Source organism: Cheilinus undulatus, linkage group 7 (assembly GCF_018320785.1).
Source record: "Cheilinus undulatus linkage group 7, ASM1832078v1, whole genome shotgun sequence".
In the NCBI taxonomy this organism is placed as follows: domain Eukaryota; kingdom Metazoa; phylum Chordata; class Actinopteri; order Labriformes; family Labridae; genus Cheilinus; species Cheilinus undulatus.
In genome coordinates this window covers 43,099,313-43,119,142 of record NC_054871.1, presented here as the reverse complement: position 1 = coordinate 43,119,142, position 19,830 = coordinate 43,099,313, and the positions used below count along the sequence as shown (strand labels likewise).

Below are 19,830 nucleotides of genomic sequence, written 5' to 3'. Positions count from 1 at the left end.
TCAATGACTGATAAGATGCTGTGTAAAAGTTGCCAACTTCCACTGGCATTAATGTAGGCACAAAAAATTTGTGATAGTGAAGCTTAATGGAATGGGTTTCCATGGCTGAGCAGCTGCATTCAAGCCTCACATCAGCAAGTCTAATGCCAAACATCGGATAGAGTGGTGTAAAGCACACCGACGCTGGAGTGCTGAGCAGTGTAAACATGTTCTGTGGAGTGATGGATCACGCTTCTCTGTTTTGGGGTCAGTTGGGTGAGTCTGGGTTTGCCAGTTGTTGGAGAAAGTTACCTGCCTGATTGCATTGTGCCAACTGTGAAGTTTGGTGGTGGAGGGATAATGATATGGGGCTGTTTTTCAGGGTTTGGTTTGGGCCCCTTATCTCCAGTGAAGGTCAGTCTTAATGTTTCGGCACACCAAGACAATTTGGACAATGCTATGCTTCTGACTTTGTGGCAACAGATTGGGGAAGGACCTTTGCTATTCCAACACGACTGTGCCCCAGTACACAAAGCAAGGACTATAAAGACATGGTTTGATGAGTTCAGTGTGGAAGAACTTCACTGGAGCTCTGACCTCAACCCTATTGAGCACCTTTCGGAGAACTTGAATGGCGATAGCAAGCCAGGTTTCGTTGTCCAACTACAGTGTCTGGGCTCATAAAGGCTCCACAGAATTAATGGGCTCAAATTTCCACAGAAACACTCCAAAGTATTGAGGAAACTTTTCCAAGAAGAGTGGAGGCCGTTAGAGCTGCAAAAAGGGCTAACTCCATGTCAAAGTACATGTATGGCATGATGTTCCTTTCTTTGCAACAGACTGAACAAATGGTCCATCAGAGGATGAACAGTGTACTTTCTGGAGGAAACTACTGCCTCTTCATGTAAGGTGCAAAGCCAAAAAACTGTTATAGATGCCCACGACCTTTGATTTCTAAGTCGGTATTGCATTGAAAAGCTGCACCCTATAACAGTTCATACAATTTCAGGATCAAACTGCAGGCATCAAATTCAGTATGTGTATTAAAAAAACAAACAGTCTACCAGTTTGAACATCAAAAATCTTGAGTTTGTGTTGGATCTGTTTGAAAATACACTATGTTGCAAAAAGTATTCACTCACCCATCCAAATAATTGAAAGGGCATGCAGACATTTCTAAAGTGGCTTGTTTGTTTTAGCCTAACCACTACAGCATGTTTATCCATTCAGCCCACAGTATAGAAGAGTGACAGCTGTAATGACATACCCTCATGATTTCTTGAGCATCTGTTCAAAATTCACCAGCTATTGACCAATGAAATACTGGTAATCAGTGCAGACTGGAGATATGAAACTCATTTTTACATATGCACCCCTGAAAACGTAAAAAAAAAATTCAAGCAGACTGCCCCTGCCCCTTGTGAGTTTCACCTCACAGATGGAGACTTTCCCTTTCTGGTGATGGAGGTGGCAAGAGAACAAGCAGATCTACAATAGGGTGTAAACACAATTTTTATCTTTACATGGATGCTTCCTGTAGTTCCACACATTTATTATATCAATAAAAGTGGAGTAAACACATACAGGAAGATGGAAGAAATAATGAAGAAGTTTATTTTGTGTGTAAAGATTGAACCGGCGCATGTATTCTGTCTAAAGACGTGCAGGTTGCTGGTTATGAATGTCACAAACCCTCCCATCCCCTGGCAGTTAATTTTCCTTAACATTACCTGTGGCATTCTCAGCTTATAACAGCTTATCCCAGCTTCACACTGAAAATTTACAAGGTAACTGTCAGGACAAATTCAGAAAGTCTGACTGAGTATCTTTCTGCTCACTCTAAAAAAATCAAAGCTGTTTACAGCTGTTTAGTTCAAGTGGAAAAGCCTACTAAGAGAATGACCAAATGTCTTTTAAATTAAGAAACAAACTTTTTAATACATAAAATTAAGACAAAAGATTTATGATGAGACGAGTTGAAATTTGAAGCTACTTGTGACTGTCTGCTCTGCAACATCCTGATACATGCCAATGCATCTGGAGGGGATGATAAACAGGATAATTTTCATATGCATGACTCTCATTCACTTTATTTACAGTGGTTTAATTTACAGTTACCATGCAATCTGTCTCTACAAGAAGGACTGAACTGTACATTCACTCGAGCACAAGCAAGAGGGTGAGCACACAGCAGCATTCACAGATTCTCTCTCTGTTCTCAAGGTTTTGACAGTTTTTTGTCTTAAGTTTCTGCTTTTTCTATATCTTTGTCATTATAATAATGCATGACATATGCTGTGAAATTAATTCACCCTTAGGCATCCCTTTAAACAACTACACTCATATATCCCTTTGGGACATTTTCTGCACCTGCTTTAAATGCTAAAATTTATAATTTGTATTATTTTAAATAACTTTTCTTTGTTTTATTTCTTGTTATCACTTCCAGCTCTGATCATGACATAGCAAATCTTTGGTCATTTTTATGATTTTTTTGTGTTTTTAACCCTTTAAATGTCATTTTTTAATTTTCAATTTAACAGAATGAGATACTTTCCATTTTGAAAAAATGCTGGGTGTTTTTTTTTTTTTTTTTTTTTTTTTTTTAAATTATTATCAAGATGGCCATAAATCATCAATTACCACCAACATCAAGTTTGATGCATTTTTATTTTTTGTTTATTTTGCGTCCAGAAATTGTTAGAAATTATGCAAAATATGGACCCCTAGGAAACATTTTGACCCCTGCTTTATATGGTTTTATTCATAATTTTTTTGTTTGTGTTTTTTTACCGATTGATTTATTTTTTTGTAATCACCTCCAGTTATAGTCATGACATAGCAAATATTTGGTAACTTCCAGAGTTTTAATAAATCCTTAATAATTTAAGCAATTTAATTCATTAATCAAATACATTACGAGTGCCTCACTGTCAGTGAGTCAAAGCTTCATTTTCACAAGTAAGCGTGAAGTGACAGCTCTCATATCTAATGTGCAAAACCCAAGTTTATATTCATATCAATACCCCCAGACATTTTTATTTAATTTCTTTTTGCCTTTTTTTTTCACAGGGTGATTAAAAAAATCCCACTGTACGTGGGTCTTTTTAGTGCCCTACGGATACACGCTTGGCCCAAAAAGGATAATGGTGCCATCTAGTGGTTAGTAGTAAAACTTGCTAGTCTAAGGTTCCCATTCAAAATTGCTTTACAGGTAATGGCGGTAACAGTGAAAAAGGGTATTGCAAATCTACAATCAAAATAAGCAATTTTAATGGGTTTAAATGGGAGTTTTTTGAGTTTTTATACGTGAGTATTGTTTCTCTGCACAATATTAAACAGGTCACTGTAATGATATGGCTTGAAAAACTAAAAATGAGCAAAAATGCAATCTTTGTGCAGTTTCATGCCAATTGCATCAACAGAACACAAATCAGGTCAAGAATTCCAAAACAGAATGCAAGAAATGTGCCTAGGTATACCTAAAGGTTGATGTCAAGAAGAAGATGAGAGACAGCAGACTCAACAATACAGACAAGTTGAAGGCTGCCATTGGAGCAACCTAGGCTTCACAACACTCCCGCAGTGCCCAGACTGATCAGCTCCATGCAATGTTAGACCAACAGTTGTGTCATACTGTTCACTTTGGTGCCAGAGAGTCAAAAGTTATCCCTATGCCAAGCTGTTAATAAAAATCAACTCTCATGATACACAAAAACAGCTAAGCACTATACTCCAGGGTGTGCCATAGGTAGACTGCAACAGAACTCTAAAAGGGTAAAGTCAGGGTCAGTGGCTGGGCACACAGGTGAGAACCTTACTTTGAGAATGCTTTTGCAGCTCGTCTGAGGCAAACCTTCCCAGAAGGCAATGCTACACAAACACACTTTAATTTTTGTGGTTTAAATTCAGTTTTGTGAAACCGTGATAAAGTCAGAGGAAGGTGAATAGTGAATCCTGAAACCACTGAAAGAAGGACAGAGTAAGAGACAATAGAGGATTTTAGAGAGACTAGGCAAAGACTTTTCTGTCAAATACATGTTCAAAGATGGAGATGCAGAGGTAAGTCGAAGACCACAGCGCTTGACTTTTTACCTTTATTCATGGCCTGATCTGTTTCATCCAAAGAGATATTCATTTTTAACACCAGCACCAACCTCCAATGACCTGAACACTGCCTGATCCAAGCCAAAGGATCATGGGAAGTCGGGGTGCGTGTGTCACTGGGAGATAACTGGCTTTGCCACTGAACTGAGACAATCATGCCACCATGGTTTCTCTCTCTGAGTTCCAACGATTTTCATTATTTATTTTCACACATTAAATATCAGGGTGCCAAAAACACCCCCACCCATCCTTAACCTCCAAAGACCCTGGCATTATAAATTATTAACCTCTGTGATCATGATGGAGGATTTGTTACAGATGACAGACAAAAAAAGACAACAGCTAATAAAATAAAATATTTATTTTCACCACCTACTCATCTTTTGTTTGGTGATATATGATCAAAATGATTTATTTATCAGTGACTTCTGGGTGCTCTGTGTCTAACTGAGACAGGCATGAGCTGAAACACTGACTTATAACGCCCACGCCATCTTTAACCTTTGAGCTCTTGTGGTCTGTAGTTGACCTTTACAACACAATAGCACAGATTTCACAAAGGAGAGGATTAAATGAGTTTAGAGAGGAGATCCAACAGACACATTAAGTCTAATAACGTGAGGTCATTTAGGGGTTTCCTGTTAATTGATCCTTTTGAACTCAGGCTAACATCACAGTCTTTGTACACTGCATTTTCAGTCAAATAATGTTGATGAAACATGTAGGCCAGGGCTATTCCGTTAGTTTGGAACGAGGGCTGGTTCCTGAAAAGGATCCAGTAGAGATATTGCACAAAGTACAGTGTAATAATTTTCTAGCTTCAGTAAAAAAAAAAAAAAAACACTCAATTATGGCTTGAATGTTTTTTAGTTGTAATTTATTTTGCCACAAATCCATGCCACCAGTTGTGCTGCTGATTAAGCTTTCTCTTCTTCTGCACAAACCAGAAAAATGGTGCCATGTCTTTCCATCTTTTTCACCAAAAATCTAAGTTAAGGGGTGTCAAAGAAATTTGAAAAATTTTCTTTCACTTATCCAGGGCCGGGTCACGTTAGCTGCAACAGTCCAAGCAAGCCAACCCAGACATCCCTCTCCCCACATTTTCCAGCTTTTGAGCACCTGCGCCACCACAGTTCCATTATCCTCGTTTTCCGCAATTCTTAATTCGGCAGCGTCCATTCTTAATTTCAGTTGTCAAGTGTGTTCCTCAGTTCATTCATTTCCCTTTTCAGCGTATCAAAGGTCCCAGCAGTTTCCATTCGGAATTCTCTTAGTTCATGAAGAGCCCAAAGACACCATCCATACCTGAAGCAGGTGGTGTGTAATCAGGTTGACTGACTTATTGCTTGCCGTTGTCTTTCTTTCTTGCTCAAGTGCTTTGTCATCTCTATTCTACACTTCTTCTTGCACTGAAAAAAATATATATATCTTCGCTAACTTCTCTATGTAAATCTATTGTTTGAACAATTCCAATGGAAAAATGTCAGAGTTTTCCCAAAATTTGGATTGCTTCTGGAGCATTAAATCTCAGCAGCAGCACTGGCAGCCATCTTGGATATGATACTTGACAACATTTCTTTGTTAAATGAAGAAGAAAAATGTGATGTTCTGTTACAAATAAAGCTGTCTCCTACATTGTGTATCAGATCCAGATGTAAATACCTGGAAATAAAAGCTGAAATATCAATCAGTTTGCTTTAATTCATCTTTTGATGTCAAACCAAAATGTTTTCAGTCTACAGCAGAAATAAAGGAATTGGGCCAACCGTTCCAATACTTTTGGAGGGGACTGTATATTCATATTTCTATCATTATTGATTCATTTTTTAACAATAATAATAATAATAAATGTCAACAATTCATACCTCTTTTCATCTGACAAACACTGACTTCATATTTAAAGTTGAAAATGTATTTTCTGAAGAAAATATAATTGACAGCAAACCACAACCTCCAGTGCTTCAGCAGAGTCTTTTGGAAGAGTTTTAACCTTGAATAAAATTGGAATAATTAAGTAAAAAGAGCATGACTTTCTCACGACAATTTCTTCCAACACTTGCTCTCAGTGGATTCTCCATGTTGGAAAGTGCCCCTTTAACATATAATGAGATATTTTGGGTCTCTAGTCTACGTGTTATCTGTTCATAAGTGGGAATTTTCCAACCCACAAGATTTTATGCAGGGACTTTTGCCATAGCTTAAGGGTTTAGTGAGTGGATGCTTGGGGATGACTTCTGCCAGACTCTTGCTACTTCCTGGCTCCTTCTTCCAGCCCCCCAAAAAACACACTCTTCTGTATTTAAAGCTGAAAATTTTCCTTGTGTTGATAATCCTTTATCAGCAAAGAAAACTGAGAAATAAATCGACTAGAGTTACTTTGTACTGAGTCTGAGAGGAGAGAAGACAGACGGTGGCAGACAAAGCGAAAGAGACACATTAAAGGAGTCATGAAGACAGAGAAAGACCTGAGAGACATAAAAAGATAAACTAAGAAATGGGTAGCAGTGGGGGAGTACATTTCAGCAGTTTTGCTTGACTGTGTGAGGGAAAATCTCAGTGTGAATGGCGTCTTTGGTTTGTTGAATGTTCACAGCTAAATTAATTATAATCGTTATCTGCCTTGGAAACTCTTCACTCTATGAGTAAATAATCATGTGAACTGTTTGGAAATGGGAGACTGTTTAGCACAGATGGATGACTTCTGCTTGTTTTATTATCTGATATTTGCCATTCATCTTGTTTCTCAGCAAAGAGGGGGCCTTCAGTGTTTGTGTTGCATTAATAGGGGTGTCAAAGCAAAACGTAGCAGGCTTTTATTTTACCAACTCATCACTGTAGAAACTTTATGCATCCAATTCTCTTTCAATTTACACTTCAAAGAGGTGTGTAAGCATGCAGAGCTGCTGAAAGAAACTGGATTAAGTTCAAATCCCTGAAAGATGGTTTCCCACTGTGTGCATCTTGGCCTGTTGAATGCTTATCTCTCTAGCTAATTATGCAACTGTAATAAATTTACTCTTAGAGTGCTAAAGAACTGCAGTAGAGCCTTTCCTTCACTTGGATTCATTCACATGGCGTTATGTGAGCTTTTCAGTTTTACATGTGCTTTAAAAGGGGGAGTTTTTTCACTCTTTCTGGTTCTGGCTGGATGATTTAGTGCATTCAGAAAATATTCATATTATAAATATTATTATTCTTCTTTCACCTTTTTTCAATCATGTTATGTTGCAGCCTGACGCTACAATTGTTGAAATCCATTTCATCTCACATTAATCTACATTAATGACCCATCATAAAAAAGTGAAAACAGAATTTTAAAATATGTTAATATGACAGAAAAGGCTTTGCACACCTGGACTGGGAGGTTTTCTTCTTCTTTATAGATCCTCTCAAGCCTAGTTGGGTTGGTCGGTGACCATCAGTGGGTTTTCATTGTCAGGTCTCTCCAGAGATGTTTGACCATGGGCCACTGTAGGACATTCATGGAGTTATCCCTAAGCCACTCCTGTGCTGTCCTGGCTGTGTCCTAAGGATCATTGTCATATTGCAAATGGAACTGTAGTCCCAGTCTTGGGTCCTGAGTAGGGCTGGGCAATTAACAGCAAATTAGATTAAATCGCAATTTGGCATGCTGCAATTTTCAAATTGCAGACAGTGAAATATTCCTGAAAAGTGTCAAAATAACAGTTTGATCCAACCTTTTTTTGTTTTTTTAAGCTTTGCACATTATTCACACATTTAAGTGTCTTTTTTATTTTTTATTTTTTTGTTTGTTTGTTTTTTTACAAAAACCAAACTTTGATTGCTCATATATTTAATTTTCTTTATTAAAATGAGAATAATATGAGATGATCATCAACTTCAATATAGCAAATGATATCAAATTGGCTACACGAGCCAAAGTCGCAGTAAGATTTTTTTTCTTAATTTCTTTAAATCCCTGGTTTAACTTATCTAATACTGTGCTTGTTATAATATTGAAAGATTTCTTGCTCATGTTTGTCGAACAACACATAAAATGAGGAACCTAAATAATAATAATAATTCATTGAGGGTATCTCTGTACTTTGTTCTATTCAGCTTCCCCCTCAACCCTCACCAGTCTCTCAGTCCCTGCTGCTGAAAAACACCTCCACAGCATGATGCTGCCACCTCCATGCTTCACTCTTGGGATGGTACTGGGTAGATGATGAGTGGGGCCTGGTTTTCTCTAGACAACAATTAGAACTGAGGCAAAACAGTTCAATCTTGGTTTCATCAGACAAGAGAATCTTGTTTCTCAAAGTCTGAGAGTCCCTCATGTCCCTTTTTTGCAAACTCCAAGTGGGCTTTTGTGTGTTTTGCACTGAGGAGAGACGTCTGTTGAGCCACAGTGTCATCTTCCAGTGATGGAACTCAAGTGTGGTACTATGATGGATGCCACCTTTGTAATAGATGTTTTGTGAAATATCATGCTGGCTGGATATTCTATAATCAACTGTAAGTCATATTGATAGAAAGTGGAAGCATTTAGGAACAACAGCAATTTAGCCATGAAGTGGTTCCATCTTCCTGGTACCAAACGATTCCTAGAAGTGGGCAATACCACTTAACTTTTTTTCCAGCACATTTGGAAATGCTAAGTAAGCTCTGAAAACAAAATAACATAATTCTGTCTTTAGAAACGTACAATAATCACAACATTTAGTCTTTTTTTTTTACCCCAAAACAATTATATATGGTGTGGTTGAATCTCACATTATTGAATCTTCAATTCAAGTCCATTATTGTTATTATATTTTTTATCATTGTAGATGTCATGGACAACATTAGCACAGTTGAATAAATACTGATACATGGATTTTAAAATGTTACTGATTCTTCACATTGTTTGAGTAGCTCTCAGGGGATTGGAAGTGTGAAACACAACTAAAAAACACACCAAAAAATAAGTAGACACAGCCCAGCCAGGGGCCTGACAGTGGAAACACTGTTTATTCCACTTCACACTTCAGCTCTCCAGCTGATTACACCACTAATTGACTTTGTCCAGTTTAAAGTGTAATAATGTAATTTATTCTGACATTTCAAAGACTTTCAGAAGAGCTGAACTCTCTGTCGAACTCAGCGAACAGGAGGGGTTTGGGGAGTGTTTTGTGCCGTGGAAGTGAAGAACCTGAAAAAGACAGAGGAGAGAGAGCTCAGTGTTTGTTCACTGAAGTCTCAGTAAAGTCACTGGGAGGTTTTATGGAGCTTGAGCTGCTGTAGACACTAATCACAGAGGTGGAGCTATGGCTAATTCTCAGCTTCTCCTTATGACCTCATTTCTCACAGAAAGCCTTCAACACATAAACAGCTGGTATCATCAGAGGGCTGAGTATTGATGCTGAGGTTACAGACACAGCCTTGAAGAAGTTCTTTTCGCTGTTTATGACAGAGCAAGAGTTAAATAATGAATATCACTGACCCATATCACCAATTTGTTGGGCAGAAGGTCCCACAGGAGGGATGAAGAGCAGAGCAAGTTTAACCGGTGTGTGTGTAAAGCCAGTGGTGTCATTGTCATAAAGTTACCCCCATTTTTAAAGGGGGCTTGATCATTTTAATTTACTTTATATACCTAACCTGTTAGAGGCCAGGTAATGATCACAGATTGGCTTCAAAGTTCCTTCCTTTTAACATTTCCCATTTTTTACTTCATTTCCCAGCAGTGACATTTTCAGTTAAATTACATGGGGTGACTGTGACAGGGGGATGGAGCTGGTCGTCCGTGTCAGTGTGGTGTGAATGCATGTCTGTGATCTGCTGTGTAAAAGCCCTAATAGTCTGAAAGAGTGGTACACAAGCTTTACATACACTATATTGCCAAAAGTAGTCACTCACCTTTCCAAATAATAATTTAAATCAGGTGTTCCAATCACCTCCATGGCCACAGGTGTATAAAATCAAGAACTTAGGCATGCAGACTGTTTCTACAAACATTTGTGAAAGAATGGGTCGCTCACAGGAGCTCATTGAATTCCAGTGTGGTACTGTGATGCCACCTGTGCAACAAGTCCAGTCGTGAAATTTCCTCGCTCCTAAATATTCCACAGTCAACTGTCAGTGGTATTATAACAAAGTGGAACGACACTTTGGGAATGACAGCAACTCAGCCACAAAGTGGTAGGCCAAGTAAAATAATGGAGCCGAGTCAGTGGATGCTGAGGCACATAGTGCGCAGACGTCGCCAACTTCATGTGGCCTTCAGATTAGCTCAAGAACAGTGCGTAGAGAGCTTCACGGAATGGGTTTCCATTGCTGAGCAGCTGCATCAAAGCCAGACATCACCAAGTGCAATGGAAAGCATCAGATGCAGCATGCTTCAGCATGCCAAGAGTTTTGGACAATTCCATGCTCCCAACTTTGTGGGAACAGTTTGAGGATGGCCCCTTCCTGTTCCAACATGACTGTGCACCAGTGCACAAAGCAAGGTCCATAAAGACATGGAGGAGAGAGTTTGGTGTGGATGAACTTGACTGGCCTGCACAGAGTCTTGACCTCAACCCGATAGAACACCTTTGGGATGAATTAGAGCGGACTGAGAGCCAGGCCTTCTCGTCCAACATCAGTGTGTGACCTCACAAATGCGCCTCTAGAAGAATGGTCAAAGATTCCCATAAACACACTCCTAAACCTTGTGGAAAGCCTTCCCAGAAGAGTTAAAGCTGTTATAGCTGCAGAGAGTGGACTGACATCATATTAAACCCTATGGATTAAGAATGGGATGTCACTTAAGTTCATATGCGAATCAAGGCAGGTGAGCGAATACTTTTGGCAATATAGCGTATGTATGAAGTTGTTGTCCCTTATTGTACTGTGACTGTGACTGTACTGTACTTATTGAACTGTGTCATAGGCATTTTGGTGACCTCTCTCACTAGTCTCCTAGTGAGTCACTCAGTTTGTGAGGACAGCCTGATCTAGGCAGATTTACACATGTGCCATATTCCATTTCATGATGATGGAATTAACTGAACTTGAGGGGATGTTTAGTGTCTTGGAAATATTTTTGTATCCATCCCATGACTTAAACTTCTCAATAACCTTTTTTTCTCTGAGTTTCTTGAAGTGTTCTTTTTTTCTTCATGGTGTAATGGTAGCCAGGAATACTGATTAACCAGACCTTCCAGGCCCAGGTGTCTTTATACTACAATCACTTGAGACACATTCAGTGCACTCAGCTGAACCCTATTTCACTAATTGTGAGACTACTAGCACTAATTGGCTGGACCTCTGTTGAAAAAGGTCAGTCATTATAAAGAGTGTGAATATTTCTCATCACTTATTTTACATGACATATTTTGATTTAAATGGCATTTCTTTGTAAAAATCTGTTTTTATTTTTTTAGAAAATGTTTTTCAAAAAGCCAAATGATATCAACCACGATTGATTTATAAAATCAGTAAAAGGGTAGAACATCCAGGGGCTAAATCCTTTTTCTAAGCGCTGTAAGGTGGACCTGTGGTGCTAAATTCACTATTGCATGAGAAATTCGGTAGCAAAATTTGTCAGAGGAAAAATATCACTCTCAGCAGTTATCATATACTGGCCTAACACCAAATGTCTTTTTAAGAGATTTTGGTCATCATAACGTGTTTGGTGTCATGCTCCGACATATTTTTTACATACAGAAATTGAGGAGTGATAAGATAACAGCTGAAATCCCCAGTCAGAGCCAGCAGGTGGATGCTGGGGTGGAGGTGGGTGGAAACGAGAGCACAGTGCTGATCTATGGCAAAACGGGCAGTTTCGGAGAAGAGGAAGAGACCGGGAATCTTGCAGCTTAAATAGACCACTACTTTAGGAGGATGTAAGTCATGTGATTGGGTTAAGATGCATGTCAGGTGTGAATCACTGCACTAGAGATTATCGACAGAAAGAACTCGCCAGCTTTATTTCATTTGAAAGTCACAGAAGTTTTCTAAAGTCCGAATGGAATCCTGAGAGTTTTTACTGAAGTTTCTGGATGCTGGCGTAAATCAGCCATAAAAGTCTTGCTATCTGGTATGATGTTGGCTTAATAATAAGCTTCTACCAATACAGTAGTCTCAAATGTAATGTCAGAAAAAATGCTTGTTCATGACAATCTTTCTAACAAGTTAAACAGCTTCTGATGGTCTTCAGAATTGAAGAAACAATCACTTTCAAGAAAAAAAAAAATCCAGGCATGTTTCATCAGTCTGTTCAATCTAGATGGTTCTTTTTATACGGTGATGATACTTCTACTCCTGTTTGTATGTACCTGCCATAACCATTAACCAACAACACTATTTTCAGAAGCTAGGACTTCTTAATATATCGATGTGGCTTAGAAGTTCTCATTGTTTTTATTATTCATGATAAAATATATATTTCATTCAGTACTAATTATGTAATTATATTTTGGGGGGTTAATAGAGCAGTGCAGGAGATTTAATTATGGTTGCTGGCGGTCATCCAGCCCCTAATTATGGAAAGAAATCATTGGAGACGTTGCTTTGTGTGGCTCGGTAGTCCCACTTTCCACCTCCTTTTTCTCATTATTTTTTATGCTTTTCCATGCCTTTACTGGGAGGAGACAGGACTGTGGATAGAGACAGAAAATGGGGAGAGAGAATGAACACAGACAAATCTACCACTCTTTTCTTCTTCTTTTTTTTTAATTGATGTATGTCCATTTCCAGTGCCCTAAACCCCACTTGGACCTCCAGGGGCTAGGCCGATAATTGAAGGTGACACTCTGCATATTTCGCACCAGCTAGAAAGTGCCAATGAGCTTGATGAAGAGGAAACTTAACAAGGAAATTTCACCTAAAATGAAAAGACAGAAGACATGAGTGTAACACCTCCTCCCTCTGATGTCGTGAGTCCCCCTGCAGAGTTGCCTCTGACAGTGTCCCAACATGACCCGTCAGTCAACAAGTTCTCATTTATCACCACATCACTGCTTCTGAGTGCACTGATTACTTCCTCTTCTAATTAAAGAAGTGTTTATCAGTGAAATCAGAAGCTTTAAAGGGGCTGATTGTAATGACTCTCTGGCCATGAAAAGTACAAGTGCTTTTCTTCATCAGCAATTTGTAGAGGAATCAGCATAAGTGTCCTTATTTCCTTTACCCACTTCTTTGCTGTTACTATGCCTGTGTGTTTTCAATATAAGCTGAATAAAATCACTTTAATGGAAAAAAATGTTGTTACCTATTGGCTCACATGCTTGTCATGATTGCATGTCAGTGCATGTAACATTTGTAATATAAAGGCAATTATGCTCCACGTTCAAAATGCATGGGAAGACAGAGCTTTCTGTCTGTGCTCTGAGTTCATTTTGTCCAGATTTCTGCATCTTTCTTTGACGTTTAAGGCTACACACCAAATCTTGCAATACCGGCAGTGCTCGCGGGGGCAGTGTTGAGCAGTGCCACAACAGCTGTAATCAAAAATGCTTTGGAGCAGGGTTGATTGAATTCATACTGCAAACAAATAACTCCAGGGTTTGACAATTTTTTTAAAAATAAAACTACTGAAATACAACATTGACATAAAGTAAGTGTTCAGACCCTTTACCCATGACTTAGCTACAGCCCCTTTGGCAGCAAAAACACCCTCGAGACCAACGCATAGCACATCTGGATTGGGAGTTTTCTCCCTTTCAAGCTCAGTCAGTTTGGATGGGCACCATCAGCAATTTTCAGGTCTCTCCTGAGATGTTCAACAAGGTTCAAGTCAGGGCTGTGGCTATGTTCATGGAGTTGTCCTTAAGCAGCCCCTGTGTTGTCCTGGGTGTGTGCTTAGGCTCATTGTTATGTCTGAGGGTGAATCATCAGCCATGTCTGAGGTTCTGAGCGCTGCAGAACAGGTTTTCATTGAGGATATATCTAAATTAAGATTTATTTATTTGTGCAAAAGAAAGAAGACTAAAATAATACAAAAAAAAATACATGAAACATTTTCAATGCACAGGTGGGACAAAAGAAAACCCCTAAGGGCTTATAAGAGGGTCCCACGTAATATTAAACATAAACATTTGTTAGATTCTGTCAGGAGAAAATTATTAACAAATTCATATTCTCACAGTCAAAAGCAGGAACATAATACAGTTTACAGGAAAACAATTTTTGTGCTGTTACAATGCACTCAAAAATAGTTACATGCAGTTAAAAGCATTTGTTTAAGATCTCTTTTGAAGGCAGAAAGAGAAGTGTGACTGCGGAGTGAGGCAGAAAATCTGAGATTACAGGGCCTCTGAACCTGATTGAAAACTGTCCAAGGCTGGTTCTGTTGAACGGACTATGGAGAAGATCAATAGATCTGGTATTATAATTGTTGATATCAGACCAAGTCACAAAAAAGCTATTGAAAGATTCAGGAACTAAATTATGAAGGTACAGAAAACAATAGTGCCTATTTGCATAATATTTATATCAAATATATTTAATATTAGCAGGCTTTGAAATAAGTGAGCAGTAAGAGCATTCCACTTTGAAGTAGGTGACAGTTCTGATTTTTTTTGCAATAGAAAAATGGAATGAAGATTAGTTTTGAGTGTGGTGGCCCATGCTATATTACCATAAGAAATTAAAGGATAAACCATACTGCAATACAGATCCATGAGATTTTTTCTAATAGTATCTCTTTTTGTCTTTTTTGATTTATTGGTGATGAAGTGAACATACATGCACAGAACATTAACAAGAAAACACAACAAAAACAAGCAGATAACCTAAAAATCAAACAAACAAACAAACAAACAAAAATATTAAATACATAAAAACAAACCAGAAATTATTGTTATGACATATGTGGATAATCTGTGGTGTGGTGAGACGTCCTGTCTTAAACAGTTCATAATATTCCAGTCTTGTAGGTAAAGGGGATAGGGGATGCTATAAAGAAGTATAGCTATCCTAATATTAAAAAAAAAATCGGCTGCTTGTTAAATTAGGAATAAATAAATAATCTTTATAAAAAACAAACATAATATTAATAATAGTAGACAAAAAAGTTGTAAGTTAAATAATTAATTAAATAATTAGAAGAATATTAATTATGTATGTATGTATGCATATACACATTTACACACCACTACAAGCATGTATTGGATTGCACAAAGTTTTTCTGACTTTTATTAAGACTTTTAACATAATTTTGGTTCCCAGAATGGACCAAGGGTGGGTGCTGTCTCCCAGGTGAGGCGGAGAGTAGCTAGTATTAGCCCACAGACTCCTAGCCATGTGGCGGCAGCGCCCAGTCAGGGCGCAGTTGGCATATCAGTCCAACCGGCTCATTCCCTGAGATCCATATGATTTCTTATTTATCTAATAGTGTATATCTCTATACTTTTCTCTGTTTTATTGTTTTGGTTTTCTTTTTTTTAATATATAATTTCAAAACGGCTTGGCTGTCCCTGACAGATCTCTCCATGGATGGACAACCTCCAGACCCTTAGGAGGAGGTCTGCTTTTGGGAACCTTCCCCAGATCTGTGCCATGCAACAATCCTGTTGATGCAAAGGGTTTGAACATGTTTTTTTATTTTTAATAAATCTGCAAAATGTGTGTAAATTAACTTGATAATAAATGAATTCACATGGCAGCAGTATCAGGTAAAACTTGTGAAGGGAGTCTTAATACTTTCTGAATGCACTGTAGGTCCAAATGAACTAGGTCAAACAGGGGGGTGCTCTCTCATTTAGCACCAGCTTCTCCAAATGATCCATGTATCAAAGTACTCTAACTGTGGCTCATTTAGAATCGTTCAAACTTAAAACAAAAAGATCAGTCTATTAACCCTGTGTTTTCTGAATGTTTTAATGGCTTTGTTCAGGTTATGTTAACCCCAGTTACACAGAGCATAGTATAGTATTATAATTCCAGGCTTACTCATGCACTGCTGTATGTCTGAGCCTTGCATTTGTCTGCATAGTATAGACTTGAAACACAGGTTTTGTCCAAATAACACAGTGGTTATGTGACCGCTATTTCAGTAACACTTTGTTTTTCCAAGTGTTATCAGCCCGTGCAATATGATGCTGAATAAATGAATAAGAATCCCAATAATAATAAAAATGATCGGTAGGATAGCAGGAACCAAACTTGAGATGTTATACAATTTTCAACAGTTACATTAGAATAATTCTAATGTTTAGTGTCCCAATGTTTGGCGTCAAAACATAAAGAGGGATTATTTTAGTCTCGTGAAGATAATTTCATGCTGATACAAAGCGACCGGGGGAGGAGAGAGAGGAGTCAGATATACAGAGAAGGGAATTAGAGAAACAAATGAAGATGGAAAGTGTGCGTCATGGAGTGAATACAAATAGAGAGAGAGAAAAGAGAGCATCTTAGGCCAGGATTTATGAGTGCTGTGTTGACGCTGTGTAAACTGGCAGAGTTTGCTGCAACAGGAGAGGAACTGGTGACGAGGATTAGAATTTATTTTGTGGATTAAAACTTTACTCCTACAAAGGTTCTTTCTTCCATTGTGTTTCCAGAGTGAAGTGTGCTGTCAGCTAAAAGCAACTAAAACTTTTTTTGCAGTAGTATGAATGAACTGGAACTTGAAAACCTGTTTCCAAGAAGCTTATACAACATTTGTCAGTAACACCGTTCTCTGTAGCTTTCAATCAAGTCACTGATTATTTAGGAGATCATTTCTACTGAAATAACTAACAAGTAACCTCCATTTATCAGTGATTTTGAGGATGGACTTTAAATCAGGATCTTTTTTCTTTAACACTTGACCATAAAGAGAAGAACAAAAATAAACCTTTACGGTTTATATCCAAGCATTTAATGCAACATGACAGTATAACAACTTACTGCACAACAAATGGCATCAAATCAAGGCTAAATTATACAGGAAGCAGTTAGATTTTGTGTGTTCTGTCAACCAGCATCCATATTTAATGGTCTTTACATATTTGTAAGGACGATGTTCCTTGTATTGGTCGAGGGGGAAAAAATCCCATCCTGCCTTAGTAGTATGTAGATGACACAATGAAGAATGTAAGAATAAATCATCTGAATGCAACAAGTCTTGGTCAAAATTCATAGAAAGACTGGCCATCTGCATAGTGTGAAATATTGCTTTGTATCTCAGCATGAATAGAGAAGAAAAAGCAAGCAACAGCAGGAATAAATAAGGGACTGAGGGAGTGTTGATGTGGTTTCTGCTGAGCGTGCATGTGCAATGCTCACTCAAGACTGGGCTTCATTATAAGCAAACACACTCCAGTGGCTCTGTAGCAGTAATATGCTTAGTATGAGTTACATGGATGTATGTGTTTTGTAACATACTTTTCCATTTTAAGGTTGAAGGAGATTTTTTCTAGTTTGTGGTAAATTAGCAACCAGTGCTATAGAGGAAGTCTTTCATCCCCTTTCTGAGTCTTTTTTGTTTGGTGTTTTTTTTGTTTTTTTTGCATATTTGAATGTCCGACGAAAACTACGTTACATTTTAGTCTAGTTTTAGTCATTTTGACGAAAACTAAACTTAAGTTTTGTCAGTTTTAGTCACCAAAGATCTATTTAGGTTAATGTTAATCGAGTTTTTGTCATGGAAAAAAAAAGGCTGTTGACGAACATTGTTAGTTGTAGTTTGAGACATCGAAATTAACACTGGAGACCAGCAGATCATGAGATGTTGTTCTGGGTTCTTTCGTGACCTCCTGGATAAGTCATTGATGCATTCTTGGAGTAATTTTGGTAGGCCAGTCACTCCCTGGAAGGTTTACCACTGTTTTCTCCATTTGTGGATAATGGCTCTCAAGGTGGTTCGCTGGAGTCCCAAAGATTTGGTAGACCCTTTCCATGACTGATAGATTTCAATGACTTCGTTTCTTATCTGTTCTTTCATTTCATCAGAAGGGTTTCTTTAAAGGAATTTCTTGATTTAACAGGTCTAGCTTTAATCAGGCCTGGGTGTGACTAGTAAAATGAATCTCAGCTTTCCAAAAATGTGGTTAATGACAATTAATTCATGATTTACAAGGGGGGCAATTACTTTTCACACTGGATTGGCATGGCTTCTTTTGATGAATTAAATCATTGTTTAAAACTGGATTTTGTATTTACTCAGGTGATCTTTGTCTAATGTTAAAATTGTTTGATTATCTGAAACAGTTAAGTGTGACAAATATGCAAAAAAACAAGGAAATCAGGGAGGAGGCAAATACTTTTTCACATTGCTGTTTATAAGGAAGGCTGACATCAACATCATACAAAGTTGATTTTATTCTTTTTTAACACCTCCCCTATCTTTGCTAGTTGCCTGCAAAGCCTTCTCACCTGCCTATTTTAAGTTCCTGACAAGGTGAGCTGCAGTAGAAGCTAAAACAGTGTTGATGCTGAATCATCAGCCTAAATCAAATACAGAGCCACAGTTGCTCTTGACAGATGAACCATCTTGACCCTTCATGCCCTTGGTATAACAGTCATTTAAAAAGCATTTATGCACGCTGCCTGCATGTTAATGGCAATGAGACGGGAGAGAAACATCTTCATCCTGGTCGGGAAACTCATTGGTATGCTTTGAAACATCATTGCCACTAATGGAAACTTCTTGCTGCAGTCAAACTTGTCATCACTGCTTACTGGTGAAAATGAAATTATAGTTCAGCTGATGGCAAGAAAAAATGTAGTCAGCTACACCACTTTTATACTTACAATTGCTAATGATGTGTTTCACACCTTTTATGGACTAAGATTACTGTAGGTGTCATTCTCTAAAGGTCTGCGGTTCAGTGAGACCAAAAAATACAACCTCAGTGTCCTTTTATTCGGAAAAAGTATTTATAAGCTGTTTTTATGGCTTGGAAACAGGTAAGAAAATGTGTTTAAGGCACATTTTTCTCCCTAAGTCCTTATCCAAATTCACGAAACAGGTTGACATAATTGATTCCCCCTTAAAAAACTAGATAAAATGAAATTAAAAAAAAAAAATCAGAACAAAAAGGCAATCACATATGCCAGTTTCTACACCCCCATCAAAGGGGAGGTAATTCTCTTAACAGTTTTCAAACTGCTTTTAAATAAGACATATAGAAGCAAACTCAACAGCACAGAAAAAGGAGCAAGATCGACTTGTGGCTTGAATAACTTGTGTAGGGAATGTTCCAGTTTAGTCCTGTCATAAAAAATGTCAGACATGCAAACTGATGTGTAATGAAAACTGGATGGCATCACCCCAAGGACGCCTTTCACCAAAGTTAGGAAAGGAAAACAGGCATAAAAAAACTTATCCCATTCCATTTTAAAAAACCACAAAAGGTCAAAGATCTTAAAGAAACCAAGAATTTTTTTGAATACTGAATTAACATCAGCAAGAAAAAGCTAAGACATTTATATAGCACAGACACCAGGCACTTCAAGTTGCATTACAGGAACATGTGGTCAGTTCAGATTTCACCTATAAGTGTCCAAACAAATGCGTAAATGTATACAGTCATAATCTGGAGGAATGTAAGACCAAGCCAATGTCAAGCCCTACGGCATCTCTTTTGTCTGGGCCTTTTAACATTTGGTAATACGCCTGGAGACTGACGAGGATTTTGGGGCCCTTGGGACATCCACAGCCCAGCCTGGGGCTAATGGCAACCTTATCACCTGCCCAGACTGTACCTGGCATTGCCTTCTTGTTAAATCTACTCTTTACTCCGCCCTAAGGGTGTGCACCTTGTAATTTTTTTCAACAAGTTATTTTTCTTATGCCCTTGATATGCAAGAGCATAACCAGGGTTGATGGGA

At 38.1% G+C, this 19,830-nt stretch overlaps 1 protein-coding gene across 1 annotated transcript in view; it reads left to right on the top strand.

The window, feature by feature from the left end:
* The window catches only part of LOC121511708 (inactive N-acetylated-alpha-linked acidic dipeptidase-like protein 2), a 492,988-nt gene that overhangs the window by 8,263 nt on the left and 464,895 nt on the right, over nt 1-19,830 (top strand). The window lies entirely within an intron of this gene.